The sequence below is a fragment of the Ovis canadensis genome, chromosome 3, assembly GCF_042477335.2.
Source record: "Ovis canadensis isolate MfBH-ARS-UI-01 breed Bighorn chromosome 3, ARS-UI_OviCan_v2, whole genome shotgun sequence".
NCBI lineage: Eukaryota > Metazoa > Chordata > Mammalia > Artiodactyla > Bovidae > Ovis > Ovis canadensis.
Genome location: NC_091247.1, coordinates 21,594,374 through 21,611,771, shown reverse-complemented (window position 1 = coordinate 21,611,771; position 17,398 = coordinate 21,594,374).

Sequence of the window (17,398 nt, the reverse complement as noted above, 5' to 3'; positions counted from 1 at the left end):
ATGTGTAAAGCATTGGTATATAATAAGCACTTGGTACCTGGAACTTTAATTAGTATTCCCCCTGCTTCCACAACAGTCCTCATCCAATGATTCTGACAGCACAGACTTTTAAAAGGCACACTCTCTGTTGAGGCTGGCAAACCAGCATGATGAGGTGAAAGCGGTTCGGGGGGCTCTGAGCACCTCTTTTTTAAGGCCAACTTGTGAAACCACCAGCTAATTTAAAACAGGCTCCTGTGGACAACAGACATCCCCACAACCATCGTGACCCTGGGGCTGGGAGCCCGTGGCTCCCTCTACTTAGTGAGATCGTGCCCTCCCGGGCTGGGCCTGCCCAGAGCTCAGAGCTCTCCCAGAGCTCAGCGATGGTGGACAACTGGGGAGTCCCACTCAGACCACCCAGGAGCCTCAGCTGATGCACTTGGCTGCCTAATTACAACACGCTCTGATGAGAAGGCGATGTTCCTGCAGCCTGTGCTTGCCGCTGCCCTGCCTCTGGCTCTCAGGGTCACTCCATGGGGGAGGCAACGCCTTTGATCTACAAAGCCCATGTCCACTTTGATCCTGGTCACCTTCGGGGTCAATCTGTCAGCAGCTGGCCCTTCCCACCATGTCAGTCACCTGTGCCCTGAGACAGGCATTTAATATTTCCAGATGGAGAGAGACTGAGAGAGATACTGGATGCTTTTGTGGTGAAGCCAAGAATGCAATTTGAAAGAGACTCAAGATGCTCTCCACACTCTGTCTTTTTCTTTGGATTCTTCTCAGCCATAGGAAAGGAAGGGTGCAAAGGCTCTTATGTCCTACCAGTCACTGGGCATTGTTACCCCCATTATCACAATCAACTTGGAGTCCAAGCTGAACCCAAACACTTGCTATCTAAGCAACTGTGAGGAAGTTCCTACACTTTGCAGATCCCAGTTTTCCCATCTAAGGAATAACAATAATTTCTTAATAATAATATATGTAACATGCCTGGCATTGAAATACTCCAAAACATCATTTTCATGTGTATGCCAGCCTATTCAGTTGTGTCCAACTCTTTGTGATCCTATAGACTGCAGTCCACCAGGCTCCTCTGTCCATGGAACTCTCCAGGCAAGAATATTGGAGTGGGTTGCCATTTCCTTCTCCAGGAGATCTTCCAGACCCAGGGATCAAAACTGGGTCACCTGCATTTGCAGGCAGATGCTTTACCATTTGAGCCACTAGGGGACTTTTCAGATCCCAGTTTTCCCATCTGAGGAATAAAACGATTTCTTAATAATAATATATGTAAAAATGCCTGGCATTTAAATAGTATGAAACATCATTCTCTTACTAGCTGCATGATCGAGATAATCACCTGCCATTTAGAGGGGAAGAGACAGACACTCAAAGACCCAAGGTGAGTAGAGGGTATACATGAGGTTTGAGCCCAGGTCTTCCAGGCTCCAAATACCCTATTGTCATCCTGTTACATTGTCTACTGTGAATTAAACACACTTATCTACACTTGCGGGCTTCCCAGGTGCTGCCAGTGATGAAGAACCCTCCTGCCAACACAGGAGACACAAGAGATGGGGATTTGACCCCTGGGTCAGGAAGATCCTCTGGAGGAGGGCATGGCAACCCACTCCAGTATTCTTGCCTGGAGAATCCCCATGGACACGACTGAAGTGACTTAGCACACATACATGCGTCCACATTTTAAAAGTTTATTCATAAGCTGTTCTATGTGAGTTTATTTTCCAAATCATTTGTTTACTTATTTTTTAGTTTTCTAAAATGTGGCTTTTCCATTTTAGATGGAAATATTTCTAAAATGATTGATAGACTACTGTTCCTTCCTGAGAACAATTACTGAGTACAAGTTTAAACTTTTTGTGATGATACAGTGTCATTATTATAACAATCTATCAGACTATTATGACTATCACTTAGAAAGCTCTATTATAACATGGCTCTGGCCGCCCACTCTCTCCCCATTCACCCATCAGGCTCCCAGCTCTCGCCAGTGTTTGTCTCTTGCAGCCTTCCCCGGCTTCCATCTGCTTTATCAATGATTCTCAGCATCAGTGAGACAGTAATTATCTGGGGAGTTTGCTAGTCACGCTGATATCAGGACCCCACCTGAGAGATGCTGTAGGTCTGGGGTGAGGCTTAGAACCTCCCAATTTTAACAGGCTCCCCAAGGATATGCTGATGCAGGTGGTCTGAGAATCACACTGAAAATATATTAGGCTGTGGGCTGAAAACCAAGTTACTCAATCATTAATCTATTTAGCACATGTTTCCTAGATGAGGCATGAATTTTGAGACATGGAGGTGAGACACACTGACCTCTCTACCCTGGAGGGTTTACAGTCTAGTGAGCTGACAATCCTTACAAGCAATCATCAAGGCTGGGCTAAGAGACATAAGAAGTTTGCAAATGAAAGGGCTCTTAACCCATCAAGGGTGGCTTTGCTATGGCACAAACCACACAGCCCACATTTGAAAAAGTGGGTTCCTGTTCCTGAAGCAGGAAGGTTACTCTAGGCAGAGGGAAGGGAACTTGCAAAGTCAAGGGTACAAAGGGAGCCCGAAAACCGGAAGGATGTGCAAGTGGCGGGATACTGAGATCCTGTGAAATGAGACCAGGCTGGAGCTGAACGAGAACTAGTCCTACCAGTGTGGGCTCTGAGAGGAAGGTGGGAGTGTACCCTGAAGGTGACCGGGAGCAAGGGAAAGGCTTTCCTCAATCCTATGGCACCGTTAAAGCTCAGTTTTAGAAAAACCAAGTGTCTGCAGCTCCTTCATCTGGCTCTGTGCCCCTGAGTTCTGAGTCCCTTACTAGCTCAGAACCTCTTACTTAGAGCATTTTTGACCCAGGTATAATCAGGCTTCCCAGCTGATGCTAGTGATAATGAACCCACCTGCCAATGTAGGGGATACCAGAGGCACAGGTTCAGTCTCCAAGTTGGGAAGATCCCCTGGAGGAGGAAATGGCAACCCACTCCAGTATTCTTACCTGGAGAATCCCATGGACAGAAGAGCCTGGCAGGCTACGATCCATGGGGTCACAAAGAGTCGGACACGACTGAAGCGACTTAGCATGCACGCGCGAAGTGAGGTCAGGCCCATAAGCTTGGATATCTGGTCATCAGTCATAATGACGTCAATGCTCACAATATAGAGGCTTTTTCTACAACAATTTTCCAGTCATCATCTTAAACATATGCCAGGGCTGCTGTCTATGGGGTCGCACAGAGTCGGACACCACTGAAGCGACTTAGCAGCAGCAGCAGCGTGTGTGTCCAAGTGTATGTGTGTGTGTACATGAGTGTGTGCATGTATAAATATGCTAGGTGTGTCTCCAAAGTCCTGCCTGTGCTCTCATTTTCCCCAGGAAATGTAGAACCTGGACCCACCTTAGTCCTTGGAATGTCTTCCCAAGCCCCACCTACCATCATCATGTGCTGTCAATGTCACCAAAACCCCACACTTCCATTCGGGTAAAATGACTCACAGAACACTTCCCAGGAGAGTCTGGCACCAAATGCCAACAAGCAGCAGACAGGGTCCCATGACCAGCACTCACCCAGCTACCTGCCGGAAGCTTCTCAGCCACGGCTTCAACCACCCCATGGCCTTTCAGCATGTTTGCTTCCAGACCGGGGGCCTCCAAAGTCAAGCAGCTCCCAGTGTCTCCACTGCTGCTTTCTTCTCCCCTCCCCATCCCCCCGAGCCTGAGTTCTCTGATGCTAAGTCCAAGCCTTCCTGGAAAACTTAGAAAGCTTCCCAGCCTGGACCCTCACAGCCTGCATGCCTCTACGTCTGTTTGTCATCAGCCCACTTCCCTTCCAATAACTTGCACCCCCTCCTTCTCCTCCTGCAGCCATGAAGCTGAGTATACTGCATTAATGATCATCATTATTTATTGGGGCAACATCTTTGACACAAGAGAAAGGGCACTTGGGGTGTTTCTCAGTTCCTCACAAACATGATACAACAGATACCAGGTGAGTGGGGTTTTTTCTCTACAGCAAGCACTTCTCTGAAAAGAGCTCTTACAGTCAACTCAATTCTGACTCTAGTGGGAGCTAGTGTGGATGCCAGAGGAGACGGGGTCAGGCCCACGAGACTACCTCCCACTTCAGACACCATCCCCAAGTAGTAGGTCCTCAGGTTGCTCCCAACTTCTGTCTGATGTGGCTACAAATTGGAGGTTCTTATTCCCACCTCCTTAGATTTGCTCCTTTGTTAGAACAGCCCACAAGACTCAGGGGGAAACTGACTTACATTTGCTAGTTTATTATGTAATAAAGGAACAATAAAGGATCAAGATGAACAGCTAGATAAAGAGGTCTGGAAGAATTCTGATCACAGGGGCATCTGTTCTCACAGATCTGGGATCCATCACCCTCCCAGCTTGTGGGTATAGTCACCAACCTGCACACACTGCAAACTTCAAACTCTACACCAGGGGGATTTTGTAAAGGCTTCATCACCAAGGTATGACCCCTTATTGACTCCAATTCCAGCCCCTCGCCTGGGTTCGATCCCTGGGTTAGGAAGGTCCCCTGGAGAAGGGAATGGCTACCCACTCCCAGACCAAAATTCTGGTCTGGAGAATTCCATGGACTGTATAGTCCATGGGGTCACAAAGAATCGGACATGACTGAGTGACTTTAACCTCATTCCCCTCTCCAGAAAATGGGGAGTGAGGTTAAAACTTCCAAACTTCCAAGCATGGCTGTGTCCTGCTAGTGATCAGCCCCAGGAGCCCATTAAAAATCACCTCTTGAGAGTGAAAAACACTCCCACTAACCCAGGAAAGCCCAGAGTACTTGGGAGCTCTCAGTTAGACTCTCGTCTCACTCAGGAAATCACATAGGTCTTAGGAGCTCTGTGTCAGGAACTGTGGCCAAGTTCCCTAAATTGTGAGAATAAAAGACTCTTCTAGCACCCTTATTTATAAGGGTTTTAGAAGCTGTGTCAGAAATGGGGGGCAGAGAACAATGTAAATATTTCTTATTTCTTCCCTATGCTGGGGTCATTTAACAACATTATCATTTAATTTAAATCTCAAGGCAGTCTGCAAGAAAGCATTATTATCCTCATTTTACAGAAGTTAAAACTGAAGCAGAATGATTCAATTACTTGCTCATAATCACTTGGGTAGCCTGGAGTATAGCTGGGATTCAAATGCAAGGTTGAAAGTTGGCCCCCACTGTAACCCTGTACCATCCACTCAGCCTTTTTGCCAAAAGAATATTTGTACTTTGCCTTTCTGTGCCCTGAGTACTGATGTCAAAGTTTTCAATATTTGGACTCATCTCTCTATATATTATTCTATCCCCAGGATAACAGTGACCACCCCAGTGCTTCCCAGGGATCTATAGACCAACAAATACACACATTTCTGAACCCGGAGACTTGTGGACCCCTTTTAATCCTGCATGTACCATAGACATCACTTGTGTAATGGCAAAGACGAAAACATAGCAACAATGGAAAGGATGTAGAAATGTCAAGTTCAGTTTTTGAAGTTGAAATGTTTATTAATACCATTCGGGAACTGGCTGTTAAATATGTCCACGGAGGAAGGAAAAATCCCTCTTGTCTTCCGCCCTTCAAAGTCCCTCTGTGTCCCAGCTGTGAAGTTTCAAGGAGGCGAGCGGGGGCGGGAGCGCCGCGCAGAAGACATTTCAAAGATGGAATCCGGCGGAGGAATGAGGCAGTGTGGTCCCAGCGGGTGATGCGCGGTCTTTCTTCCTAATTGAATCCTCCTGTTTGTCATGTTCAGCCTCCCAGCGTTGCTTTTGGACCCTCTACCAGCACCTCAAGAATGCAAAAAAAAAAAAAAAAGAATATCTGGAGCCCTTGATAAGATACATATTGAGGGAGCTTCTTCCAGTGTTAAAGACACTCACATTTTATAATGAAGGGCCCTCTAGAAACAGATTTTAAATGGGCAGGCGCAGGCTCAGAAAGGATGGAGCAGAGGAGTTGCCCCTGGGGGTAACTTTAAGCTCCGTTTCTGTCTGTTCTGTGGTTGTAAATCACTTCACCATTCCAGGATGGTTCCTGGCACCTTTCACAGTATCTGAATAAACCATAACTTACTAGAATGTCAGTTGGGTTTACTTGTGCCCCCTTTTTGAGATTCTAACTAGGAAACATAAAGGAGGCTTTCATTCACCAGCACACACCCATGTCCTCAGTCGTGTTCAACTCTTTGTGACCCCATGGACCGTAGCCCGCCAGGCTCCTCCGTCCGTGGGATTCTCCGGGCAAGAATACTGCAGTGGGTTGCCATTTCCTCCTCCAGGGATTTTCCTGACCCAGGGATCGAACCCATGTATCCTGCAGCTCCTGCATTGCAGGCAGTTGCTTTACCATCTGAGCCACCAGGGAAGCCATCATTCACCAACACTGAAGGGCAAATTTATTTAATCAGTGTGCTTCCATCTCACACATGGCTCTGAGTAATCAGTTGAAACCATAGAGTTTAATGAAGAAGGAATTCGAGGAGGGAGGAAGGAAAGGAAGAGGAAAAGGCACAAAGCTCAGAAAGAGAAGGAAAGATTCCTGAGATGGACACTGAGAAATCTCAGAAGGTAGATGTCTCTAGTCAGAAGGTAATACTCTCTAGTGTAGGAAGGGTGAGATGAGCGTCCAGGAGGGGAGTCGTGGATGCAATGCATACTCCAGACTTTTCTAAGCTGGTGGCTTTGAACACACGAGAGAATGGGCAATATGGCCTAAAGGACTCAAACCAGCGTAAACATGGAATTCAAGACACAGAGGTATAAACAGTACTTCTTTCAAATACAAGCTCTGAGCTCTTGGTTTGGGGTCCAAGAAGGCTAAATGTGAATACTCGCTAGGCTTTATGGTCGAAATGTGATATCCAGCAAAAACTAAAAACTGTGTGCCTCTGTTCTTATCTATAACATGGGAATTATATGATCTGCTTTGTAAAATTAGGTGATGATTCTAAGGTTGCATTGTAAGCCGGTGGCAGAGGTGGAATTAGAAGAGCGATCTCATCATTCTTGGTCTGTTGTATATGCTCTGTATGTACGTGTATGTGTGTCTACATCTGTGTGTGCCGTTGTGTGATATCACCTTCAGACAACTCTCCTGTATGAAATGACAGCTTCACACAACTTGATGACGTGATGCTACAGTCTCCGAATCTCCATTCCTGCCTGCGTATCTAAAGCACGTCAAGTGAACTTGCTTAGTACAAAACACTCTTTTCTAATTCTTGAGACTATGGCCAGATGGTACGAACAGCTGAACCTCCTTAGAAAAATTAAGAAAAGGCAGAGAAATAGAAGAATACAAAAATAAGTGTCTAACTTTCAGGAGAGGAAACAAAAATTGTGCAGAAGAGAGTAACAACTATGCACTAAAAGACAAATTGTTGGAATTCAACTTGATGGGGACGAGCATTCAGAACAGGCTGTATTGACAATGCTTGAGGCACCAGAATGAGTGATAAGCAAAACTGCAGGCAAAGGAAATGCACAGAAATCTGGCAGTACAGCTAGTACATGACAGAGAGACACAGTCAACCTCTTCACAGGTGAATGAACATGATGGGGATTCCTTGGTTCCTGATTATCACTGTTTCTCCTGAGTATATCTGCCACATCAATTGATTTTGTTTTTCAAAATCAATTTTTCTAGCAATGCCTACGCTTTGGTGTCCCTCATATATGGGAAATAAAAAGTGAATATGAAGAAAAAAGTTTAAAAGGTGTGAGAGTGAACGTTTGCACAGCACCTGCCAGATGCCAAGCAACATGCCAGGGGGCCTCCAGAACGTCTCAAACCCTCTAATTCTTACAAGTTCTACAGCATCACCTGCATTGTCCAGGTGGGAAGACTGAGGTTCCAAAAGGTTCAGTTGGTTGCTCAAGATGAGGGGATGAAATAGAGTTTATATCCTCCAGGGTTATATGATGCCAAAGCTCAGTATTCGTTTATTTAAAAAGACAGTTTAATCATTTTCACAAAATTGATAAAGATGATTCAGAAGGAACTTTGCTCGGGGCTCTGCTATCTTCCTTCTCAAAATTATCTCAACCCCCCCCCCCCATTTCCTTATTTTGCCTAGTCTCTCTGAACTCCTTACAGCGGTGGGAAGTCTGCCTGGAGGGCTCTGTTCCAGCAACCTCCTCCCACGTTACCTCCACCTTCGCTGAGAAGTTCAAGTGCACAGACGAGCCTCGGGCAGTACAAGAGGTCAGCAATCCATCAGCCAAACCGTGTGTTCCAACAGCCCATTTCTCCAGGTACAGCGCTGGCATGGGAACAAGTGCTAATTACTCCACCTCCAGCCTCCTTCAGAAACAGCAGGGACTGGGCTGAAAACCAGCCAGGGCGGCCTGAGCAGCTCGACAGCTACAGAAGCTCCTGCTCAGAGGAAGTCGTAGGGGGCGCAGTGCTGGGGGCGGTGAACGGGTGCCTGTGCGTGGGGGGCCGGCAGGACTCCAGCCTGGAAATGCATCTGTCCGCAAGAAGCTCGTCCGTCTCTCTGGTCTCCTTTCCTCTCTCTTCGCTCTTCTTTTTTTTTTTTCCTGTTCATTTTCTCTTCCCCCTGTCTCTTCTTTCCATCTTTTATTTACAGCTTCCTTATATCCTTCTCTACAAGTTCTTTCTCCCTACATCCTTCCTTCCTTCTTTTCTTCTACCTTTTTGTTTGCCTTCTTGCCTTCTGATGCTCCACAACTAGAATATTCTGCACAATATGTTATATAGTTATACAAAAATAAATAAAATAAAACCTAATCATATATATGTATATACATATATATGTGTATATATGTGTGTGTGTGTGTGTGTGTGTGTATATATATATATATATATATATATATATATATGATACCCTGAAGATCTTGGTTTCCTAGAAGCTGTGTCCTGCTGTCTCTTCTGATTCTGGAAAAGATTGAGGGCTCTCGGTCTCAGAGTTAGGGGAAATCTCAGAGAACATCTAGTTCAATACCCAGTGGATGCAGGGGTCATATGGGTGACACAGTCAACAGGTGTTCTCCAAATAGTTGTCGGGACCTCCTATCTTGTGGAGAAGAGTGGAGAAAATGAAGGGTCTGGGCAGCTCAGCACAGCACCCATGTCATCTTGGAAGAGTGGAGGCTCAACTGAAAGCAGCGAGCTCTAAGGGAAGCCTTTGTTGGAAACAACTTGAATCCTTAGGGAAACTGAGATATGAACATCATTATGGCCAAGTGGGCTGTGCATACTGAGTGGTGCTGGTTTTCCGTAAGGTGTCATGATACCTGAGCAAGACATTCCTATGGAAGAGTCCCTGAGGAGGCCTTTGCACAGCCCTCATCTTCTAGAGAAACAGAACAATAAACGTATGCATCAGTTAGTCCAGAACTAGGACTAGAACCCAAATCTTTTGATGATAATTGCTATCTTAGCCCATTGCACTCAGCTCTCTCCCTCTACGAAAAGCAAGCTGGTCTTGCTGGGAGATTCGGGTGCAGATCAACCGCAAGGATACATCTTGGTAATTCTCCTCCTCTGCTATCTCATGCATCCTGTCTCCTCCTCCATCCTCACCTCATCTCTCCCTGACCTCCATCACCTACTTAGTCCCCATGCTCATCCTAGCCAATGACTCAGAAATACCAGTGACATATGGTGGCCTTCCTGGTCTTGTGGCCAGATCCTTGCCCTGGAGAAGAAGAAAGAATACACTAGAACAAAGAGACCAGAGGCATTCCCTGTCAGCACCAGCATGGAATTCCAGAACAAACACTAGCACCAGAACTCCAGCTGCTCTTCTGGGAAGTGATGAGACGTAGGATGCTGTTCTTGGTAACTCACAGTGATCGTAGGAGGCAGCATCAGTCTACAAAGATGCTACATCCCCAGATGGATAGGCCTGGATGCAAGTTAGAGATCCTTCACCGTAACCCCTCTTTGAACGGAAAACCAAAGCCCAGAGAGGGAAAAGGCTTGCCAAAAGTCACACATCATTTACCTATAAATCTGAGCTAAAATCAAAACCCTAGTCTCATTCTTGTCTCAGAATGCCCACTGTTGCATGAGGCACAGAAGAGTACTCAGTAAATGCTGGTTTCTTTTCATCTTTTTCTCCCTTCTCCATCCCTTGTTCCTTCATCTCCTTCTTTATCATCAGATTAAAATAATTTATAAGCACTTAGTGCTTCTTTTCCTGGGATTTTTTCCAAATTTGGTTGGATTTATAGATCTATAATTTTCTGTTTTCATTTATGTCTATAAGTGCACTCAAAGGGGTTCTGGAATCCTTTCTTTGTCCCTCTTTTCCGCCCTCCCCAGACAGGGTCGGGGAGAACCTAAACAAATGACTTCCTAAAGTGTCTTCAAATCCTGGTGAGTTTCCCAGGGCTCCCTGCAAGCTGCAAGAAGAATGGTGGAGGCAGGCGCCCTCCTGCTGCAACTCCCATGCTGCTGGCTTTGCCTGGATGTGGTCCTGGGAAAGCACAGGACAGGCAGATAAGAGCCGGGAAAGTAGGAGGTGGCAGGAAGAGCAGTCCCCCATCCCCATGGCACAGTCTAGCTTCCTGAATATGAAATGTGCAATTGGATTCGCCAAAGACAAAAAAGTAACATTTGTTACAAATTCCAGTGCCTCGAAGCTGTATAAAACCTCAGGGCTGGACTAGAGAGCAATCATCTTCTCCTCTCCCTCCAGAGATGACTTTCAGGGGGCTCTTTTCCTCTGGGGACTCGACGAGGGGAGGAGAAAGGAGATGTTAAGTGGCAGGTTCAGGGTGAGAAACACAGAGCCTTGAAGTCTGAGATCCTCAATCCCGTTCATTTCTGTCACCCTCCAGCTGAATAAATCTAGCCTAGGCAGTCAACTGGCTTTAGTGCCCCAGGTCCACTACTCACAACTGAGTGACCTTGGGCAAGCTATTTAGCTCGGCAAGTCTCCTGACATGTGTAATGAGTATGATGACACCTACTTGGCAGAACTGTGATCAAGATTAGAAATGATTAGCACAGAGTCATTGTAGAGGTCCTGATTGTTATTCTGATCACTATCAAAAAGAAAGGGGGAGCACTTCAAATATTCCTCCACTGAAGTGGGATTCCTCTGTGTCAAACACTCTTACAGGCAGCTCAGCAATGGCAGAGTGATCCCTTAGCTTCAGCCTCAGAACTTACTGGATCTGAGTTGTGTGTCTGGAAGGAAGCACCCAGAATGCTCACCAGATGGGTGTTGTATAAATAGCATCTTTGCCATGCTGTTGTTACTGCCCAAATTCCCTTACCAAGAACTAGGTTGTGTCTGCACGTCTCTGTGCCCAAACCTCTCCCCCAGGCTGGCGTGGCCCCTGATTACCACTGGACAGGTCCCCATCTGTGGGTCCAGGGACCCCGTGAGCAGTGGGTAGATTCTTGGCATCTGCCCCCTCTACCATCTATTCAATCAAAAGAGAGCAGCACCAAGGATCTGGCAACAACCGGAGCCCCTTCCAAGCCTCCAGGCGCGGCTCCATCTGGCGGAGCGTCTTCTGTCTGGGACACGACCACCCACGCCATCTCTTCCCATCCAACAGTCGGGCTCTGGGTGATTCAGCTTCTGCTTCAATTCTGCAGGATCCACTCTGCTCTGAGGGCTGGATGGCCTGTCTGATGAGTGAGCAGGAAGTGTGGGCTGGGTAGCACCTCCGTCTGAGGCTCCAGTGGAGCCTACTCACATCCGAGATGTCAGGGAAAATTCTCTCCTATCATTATTTTTAGCCTTATTAGCTCTGCGTTATCTTGGAGAGGCAAAGCACAGAGAAACACAGAAAGAGGGAGTCAGCTTGGCTCCTGATTCTGATTTTGTTGCTCAGGAACTGTGTGACCTGGATTCACTTTTACCTTTCTAGGACTCGGTTTCCTCATCGGGTACAACAAAATATACATCTTTCTCAGTTTATGATGGTGTTCTATCCTGTTCTGAGAAGTGTATCATAAATTGAAAATATTATAAGTAAGATTATAAGAAAATATTATAAATGCATTTCCTCTGCCTGACCTAGCAAATATCATAACTATGAAAGTGTAAGTCGCTCAGACGTGCCCAGCTCTTTGCAACCCCATGGACTTTAGCCCACCAGGCTCCTCTGTCCATGGAATTATCTAGGCAAGAATACTGCAGTGGATTGCCGTTCTCATTTCCAGGGGATCTTCCCAACCCAAGGATCAAACCTCAGTCTCCTGCATTGCAGGCGGATTTCCATTTGCCAACAGTTGGGCCAACTCTCCTAATACAAGCCTATTTATAATGAAGTGTTTGAATAGTTCCTGCACCTGATGGCTAACTTCAGTACCTACTGTACTAAAAGTGAAAAACAGAATGATTCTCTGGGTCCAGATGGTTGGAAGTGATCACCAGTTGGGGCGGGCTGACCTCAAAGCCCAGGCTCATGACTGTGTGGTGACCGGGAGCCACCATTCACTGCCACTGCCAACATCACCAGACAGTGTCATACTACATACTGCTAGCCCAAGAAAGATAAAAATTCAAAGTACAGTTTCGACTGAATGCATCACTTTTGCACCATGTAAAATTTAAAAATACTAAATTGAACCATCGTCAGTCAGGGACTATCTCTGTAATACTGTGGAAGTATTCATCTCAACGTGGAAGGCTCAAAAGAGGTGATGGTGGTGGTGGTGGGTTAGTTGCTAAGTCGCGTCCGACTCTTGCGACTCCATGGACTGTAGCCTGCCGGGGGCTCCTCTGTCCATGGGAATCCTTGGAGTGGGTTGCCATTTCCTTCTCCAAAAGAGGTGATAACAGAGGCGAAAGAGCATTGTCAATTATAAACCAATGTTTAATTATCATAAACTTACTAACCCCCTAGTGAAAGATACTATCTTTTTTATCCTACAGCTGTTCCTTTTAGATGTCACCTGCTTATGGATTGGAGGCAGGGACAGGGACAAGGGCTTGGGAAGTTGGGAGACAAGAGAGGGTTGATTTATCTCAAAGTAATTGGGGGTCTCACTCAAAATGTTTGCTGTTGTTCATTCTCTCAGTCGCGGCTGACTCTCTGCACCTCCACGGACTGCAGCACACCAGGCTTCCCTGTCCTGCACCATCTACTGGAGTTTGCTCAAACTCATGTCCACTGAGTCAGTGATACCGTCCAATCAACTTCAAAATGTTTGGAGTTTGCTAAACTAAATCCCTTCTTTTCCATCTTTTTATGTTTCCTACTCTTGCAGCATTTTTCTTTGAGGAGACTCTGAGAGTGGATCCTTTCCCAGACACAAATTCCAGAGATACAACGAGATGAAATCACCAGAGAGTCAAGAAAGTATAAGAGGAGACAGAACCAAAAAAAGAACTTGGAGATAATATAACTTTTATTCTACAGATGGGAAAGCTGATACTCAGGAAGCTAGGATATCCTGCCTCAGGTCAAAAATCAATAAGTGGAAACTTCCTTGGCAGTCCAGTGGTTAAGACTACTCACTCCCAATGCAGAGGGTGTGGGTTCAATCCCTAGTCAAGGAACTAGGGTCCTGCATGCCTGCAGAGTGGCCCCCACAATATATTTTTAAGTTTAAAAAATTTAGTAAGTGGTGTAGCCTGGGTTCAACTCAATTGTGTATGGCTCCAAAGATCATTCTGTTTTCGTTATACCATTCTGAGCAACTTTGGCAGCACTGGCGAAAGTATGATGCCATGAAAAAATATTTTTTTCTTATATGAAGATTCTTGGAGTAAGGAATGATAATCTAATTCACCATGAAAGGTCTTTATGGTGTTATAGTTAACCCCAACTCTATCAGCTCCTGGACTTACCAGGTGGCTCAGTGGTAAAGATTCTGCCTGCAAGGCAGGAGATGCAGGTTCGATCCCTGACTGGAGAAGATCCCCTGGAGAAGGAAATGGCTGCCCACTCCAGTATTCTTGCCTGGGAAATCCCATGGATAGAAGAGGCTGGTGGGCTACAGTCTATGGGTCGCAAAAGAGTCAAACACGACTTAGCGACTAATTAAGAACAACTCCATCAGGTCAGTATCTCCAGGACACACGGCAAATTCTTAAGCCCCTTGTAGAATCTATCACTTTCATTTCATTCTATCTAACTTTCCTCTGCTTTGTCCAAAGTTCACCCAAGCAAATTTGATCTCTGTTCTTATTCTCTGAGATGCCAGTAGTGATGGGGGCAGGGAGTAAAAAGGACACAGCCTTTGGAGTCACAAGATCCGGGCTCAGCTCCCAACTCTGCCATGAATAGTCTGTGAACTTGAGCACGGTCATAGAGGTCTTTGAGCCTCTGTTTCTTTGTGTCTAAAATGAGAACGCTGACATTGACCCTACAAGCTTGATGGAAGCTTAAGTGATGTGATTTATTACTGAAAGCCTAGGCAAGTGAAATGCATTTGATTGTTATCAGCATAAAGGGCAATCTGCAAATAGGCTTCTGATGCAGAATTAGCTTCTTTGTTATATTGATATACCCAGCTTTATTGAGACATAATCGACATATAACACTGTACGAGTTTAAAGTGTCCAACAAAATGATTTTGATATGTGTATGTATTATAAATAAATAAATTTAGTTAACATCCATTGCTCACATAGTTATCATTTATGTGTGTGGTGAAAAATGTTACATTTTACTCTTTTTGAAACTTTGAAGTATGCAATACAGTATTGTTAACTATAGCCTTCATGCTGTAGCTTAGATCCTTGCAAACTCCAGTTACAGGCGCTTTTTCTTTAAAGAAAGAATCATGTCAAATGACTTCAATTCTGCAGCCTTCAAATCATCTCTTTGGATATGATCATCTTTCAGGCAGATGCTTGTTGTCCCTTAAACTCTGAAAGTGTAAATCAATTCAGTCTCGGACCTGTCTGCTTGCAATCAAGCCATCACTTTTTTCCTTCTCCTCCTTTTTCCTGTACAATTTGTATCTCTTTTCTAATGAAGTTTCCCTCCTGATATTAGCTGTTCAGAGCCCAAGAATACAACACTTGGAATGAGATTCTGTGAATCCATGCTGGGAAATGTGGGCCCCGTGTCAAGAATGAGTGCCTCCAGCTCAGTCTAGACTATAGAGCGAGGCTCCAAGGGGAAGCAGTGGTAGAGATGCTGCCTGACTCATTAAGCTCTTGGGCCGGGACCCAGGCTTGGAGCAGGCAGCAAGCATGTTGTCGGCAGTGATCTCCAGCTGGCGGTACCCTGAGCCGGATGACTTGACCGAGGCCGGCTTCTGTCTTTAGTTTCTTCAAATTTTTCATTTGTGTGGCATCGCAGGGAGCTCTGTTTTTCTCGGCTTGGCCCCCCCTGGAAGACTTAGACAAAAGAGGGGAAGCCCTATTCTTGCCAGATTCTTCATCTCACCTGCCTAGTCTTTAAGTTCTGAGCACATACCTCCATCTCCCTGCTAGAAGTCTGGTATCAGCTAGAGTTCACTGAACTCATCCTGGCTTCCTTGTGTGTCTTGGGGAGAAAGTCTGTGCAATTTCTTTTTGACATGAGGGTAGTAGAAGGTCAGGAAGACAGTTCTAATTACCATGTCTGCCACCTTAGGCTAAAGACCAGACTTCCCCGAGGAAATACATAATAATGTTGCATTTAATTGAATCCAAGATGCCATTATGTAAGCCCTTCTAAGAAAGAAAACAAAAAAAAATGCTGCCAGTTAGACTGACACACTATTGACAATGAAATACATCCTGGATTCAGAGATGTTAACGTGTTGGGGGTGGGGGTGGGGGGAAGTGTCCTGAACAAACAAAATAGAGCACCTATTTCAGAAGAGTTTCTGCGAAGATTAATTAAGATCATGCAACTGAAAGTATTTTGGAAACTGTCAAGTACCATAGACATGCTATTCAGCCCAGAGGTCAGCCCACTGGCTCAAACTCCAGTGATACCATGTCCTGGCTGTTTAACCTCCGACAACTCTCTTACCCCAGTGAGTCTCAGTTTTCTTCTCTGTACAATGGGCACAGTGATTCCAGTTCTGCTTCTCCTGCAAATGTAACATCCTAAGTATATACAGGGCATGTTTATGCTCCATTTTTTTTAAAATTTATCTGAAATTCAGATGTAACTGGGTATCGTATATTTTTATTTGCTAAATCTGGCGACCCTAAGGAAGACAACAGGGATCAATAGATGTCAGATGGAAGACATTCTCTGAGTCAGAGGAATAAGACCTCGGAATTTTCAGAAGGTCACATTAAAGGTGAATGAATGGTGATCTGAAAATAGAGATTCTCACAAGTTTCCCATGGGGGTGGCAGCTGGGTCTGGGAGGTAATATATGCGTGATGGGTGAGGGGCATCTGGGAGACAGCAGAGACAAATAGATACTGAAGGCTGAAAGCTGGGGTGGCAAGAACACACAGACGGTGCTCAGACGGTGTCTTATGAAAAGCCAAGAGCAAGTCACCAAATACATGTCTTTCTTTTAAAAAAAAGAAGCAAAGAAGTGAAGATGACTAAATGAGTAATAGCCGCAGGAAGAGAACCCAAGTTGCACCGAGTTAAGAACATGTTCCAATGTTTTTCAATAAATGGAGGAAAAGCTGCAAATTATTCATTTGTTATTTTTGTAAGATTTTCAAATCTGTGATTTTTTTTCCTGTTTTGTCTCCAGTTTTTGTATCCACAAAAATATTTCTCCTCCTTCGTAAGTAACTTCTTTTTGCAAATGCAGTCTCAAACCACACCAAAATTGCAAATGTAAAGGTTGTTTCTCTCCTCTCGGGTCCCCGCTGGATAGAATCCCAGGTCAGCTCTGGGCTTAATACTACTCCCTTGTTCCAAGGAGAAGGCAGCACTTGTGTGCTTCTTGGTTTGTTTGGACTTTAGAAGCTGCTAAATTCGGGTCTTTGATATTTGACCGTGTTTCTGAGCTATTGAAATAGACTTGGGTTTTCGTCAGTAAGAACTAAATGGCATTCGTGTTTTCTCAGAACACACTCAGACCGGTGAATGAGGTGGACTGGGGTTATGGTTCCTGGTTTACCAGTGGGGAGACTGAGTCCCAGGCCTGTGACGCAGCAGCCCACGCCCTTGCCCTGGGTGGATGAGAGCTGAAAGCAGGCATAGTCTCCTCCTTCCCCACCAGCTGTCTTGTCACTTTAGTTAAAAACCATATGGGCCTCCATTGCCTCATTGAGGAAACACGATGAATACATACTTTATGCAAGATTATTAGTGAGGATCATATGAAATAATATGTATGAGAGGGTATTGTAAACTGCCAAACAGTATGTAAGTATTAGCAGTTCTTACATATTTAGCTTATTGGCAGAACCAGAATTTCAGTCATCTTAGATGGAATCTTTATTCCTGTTTTCTAAATGGTGCTGCTGCTAAGTCGCTTCAGTCGTGCCCGACTCTGTGTGACCCATAGACGGCAGCCCACCAGGCTCCCCCGTCCC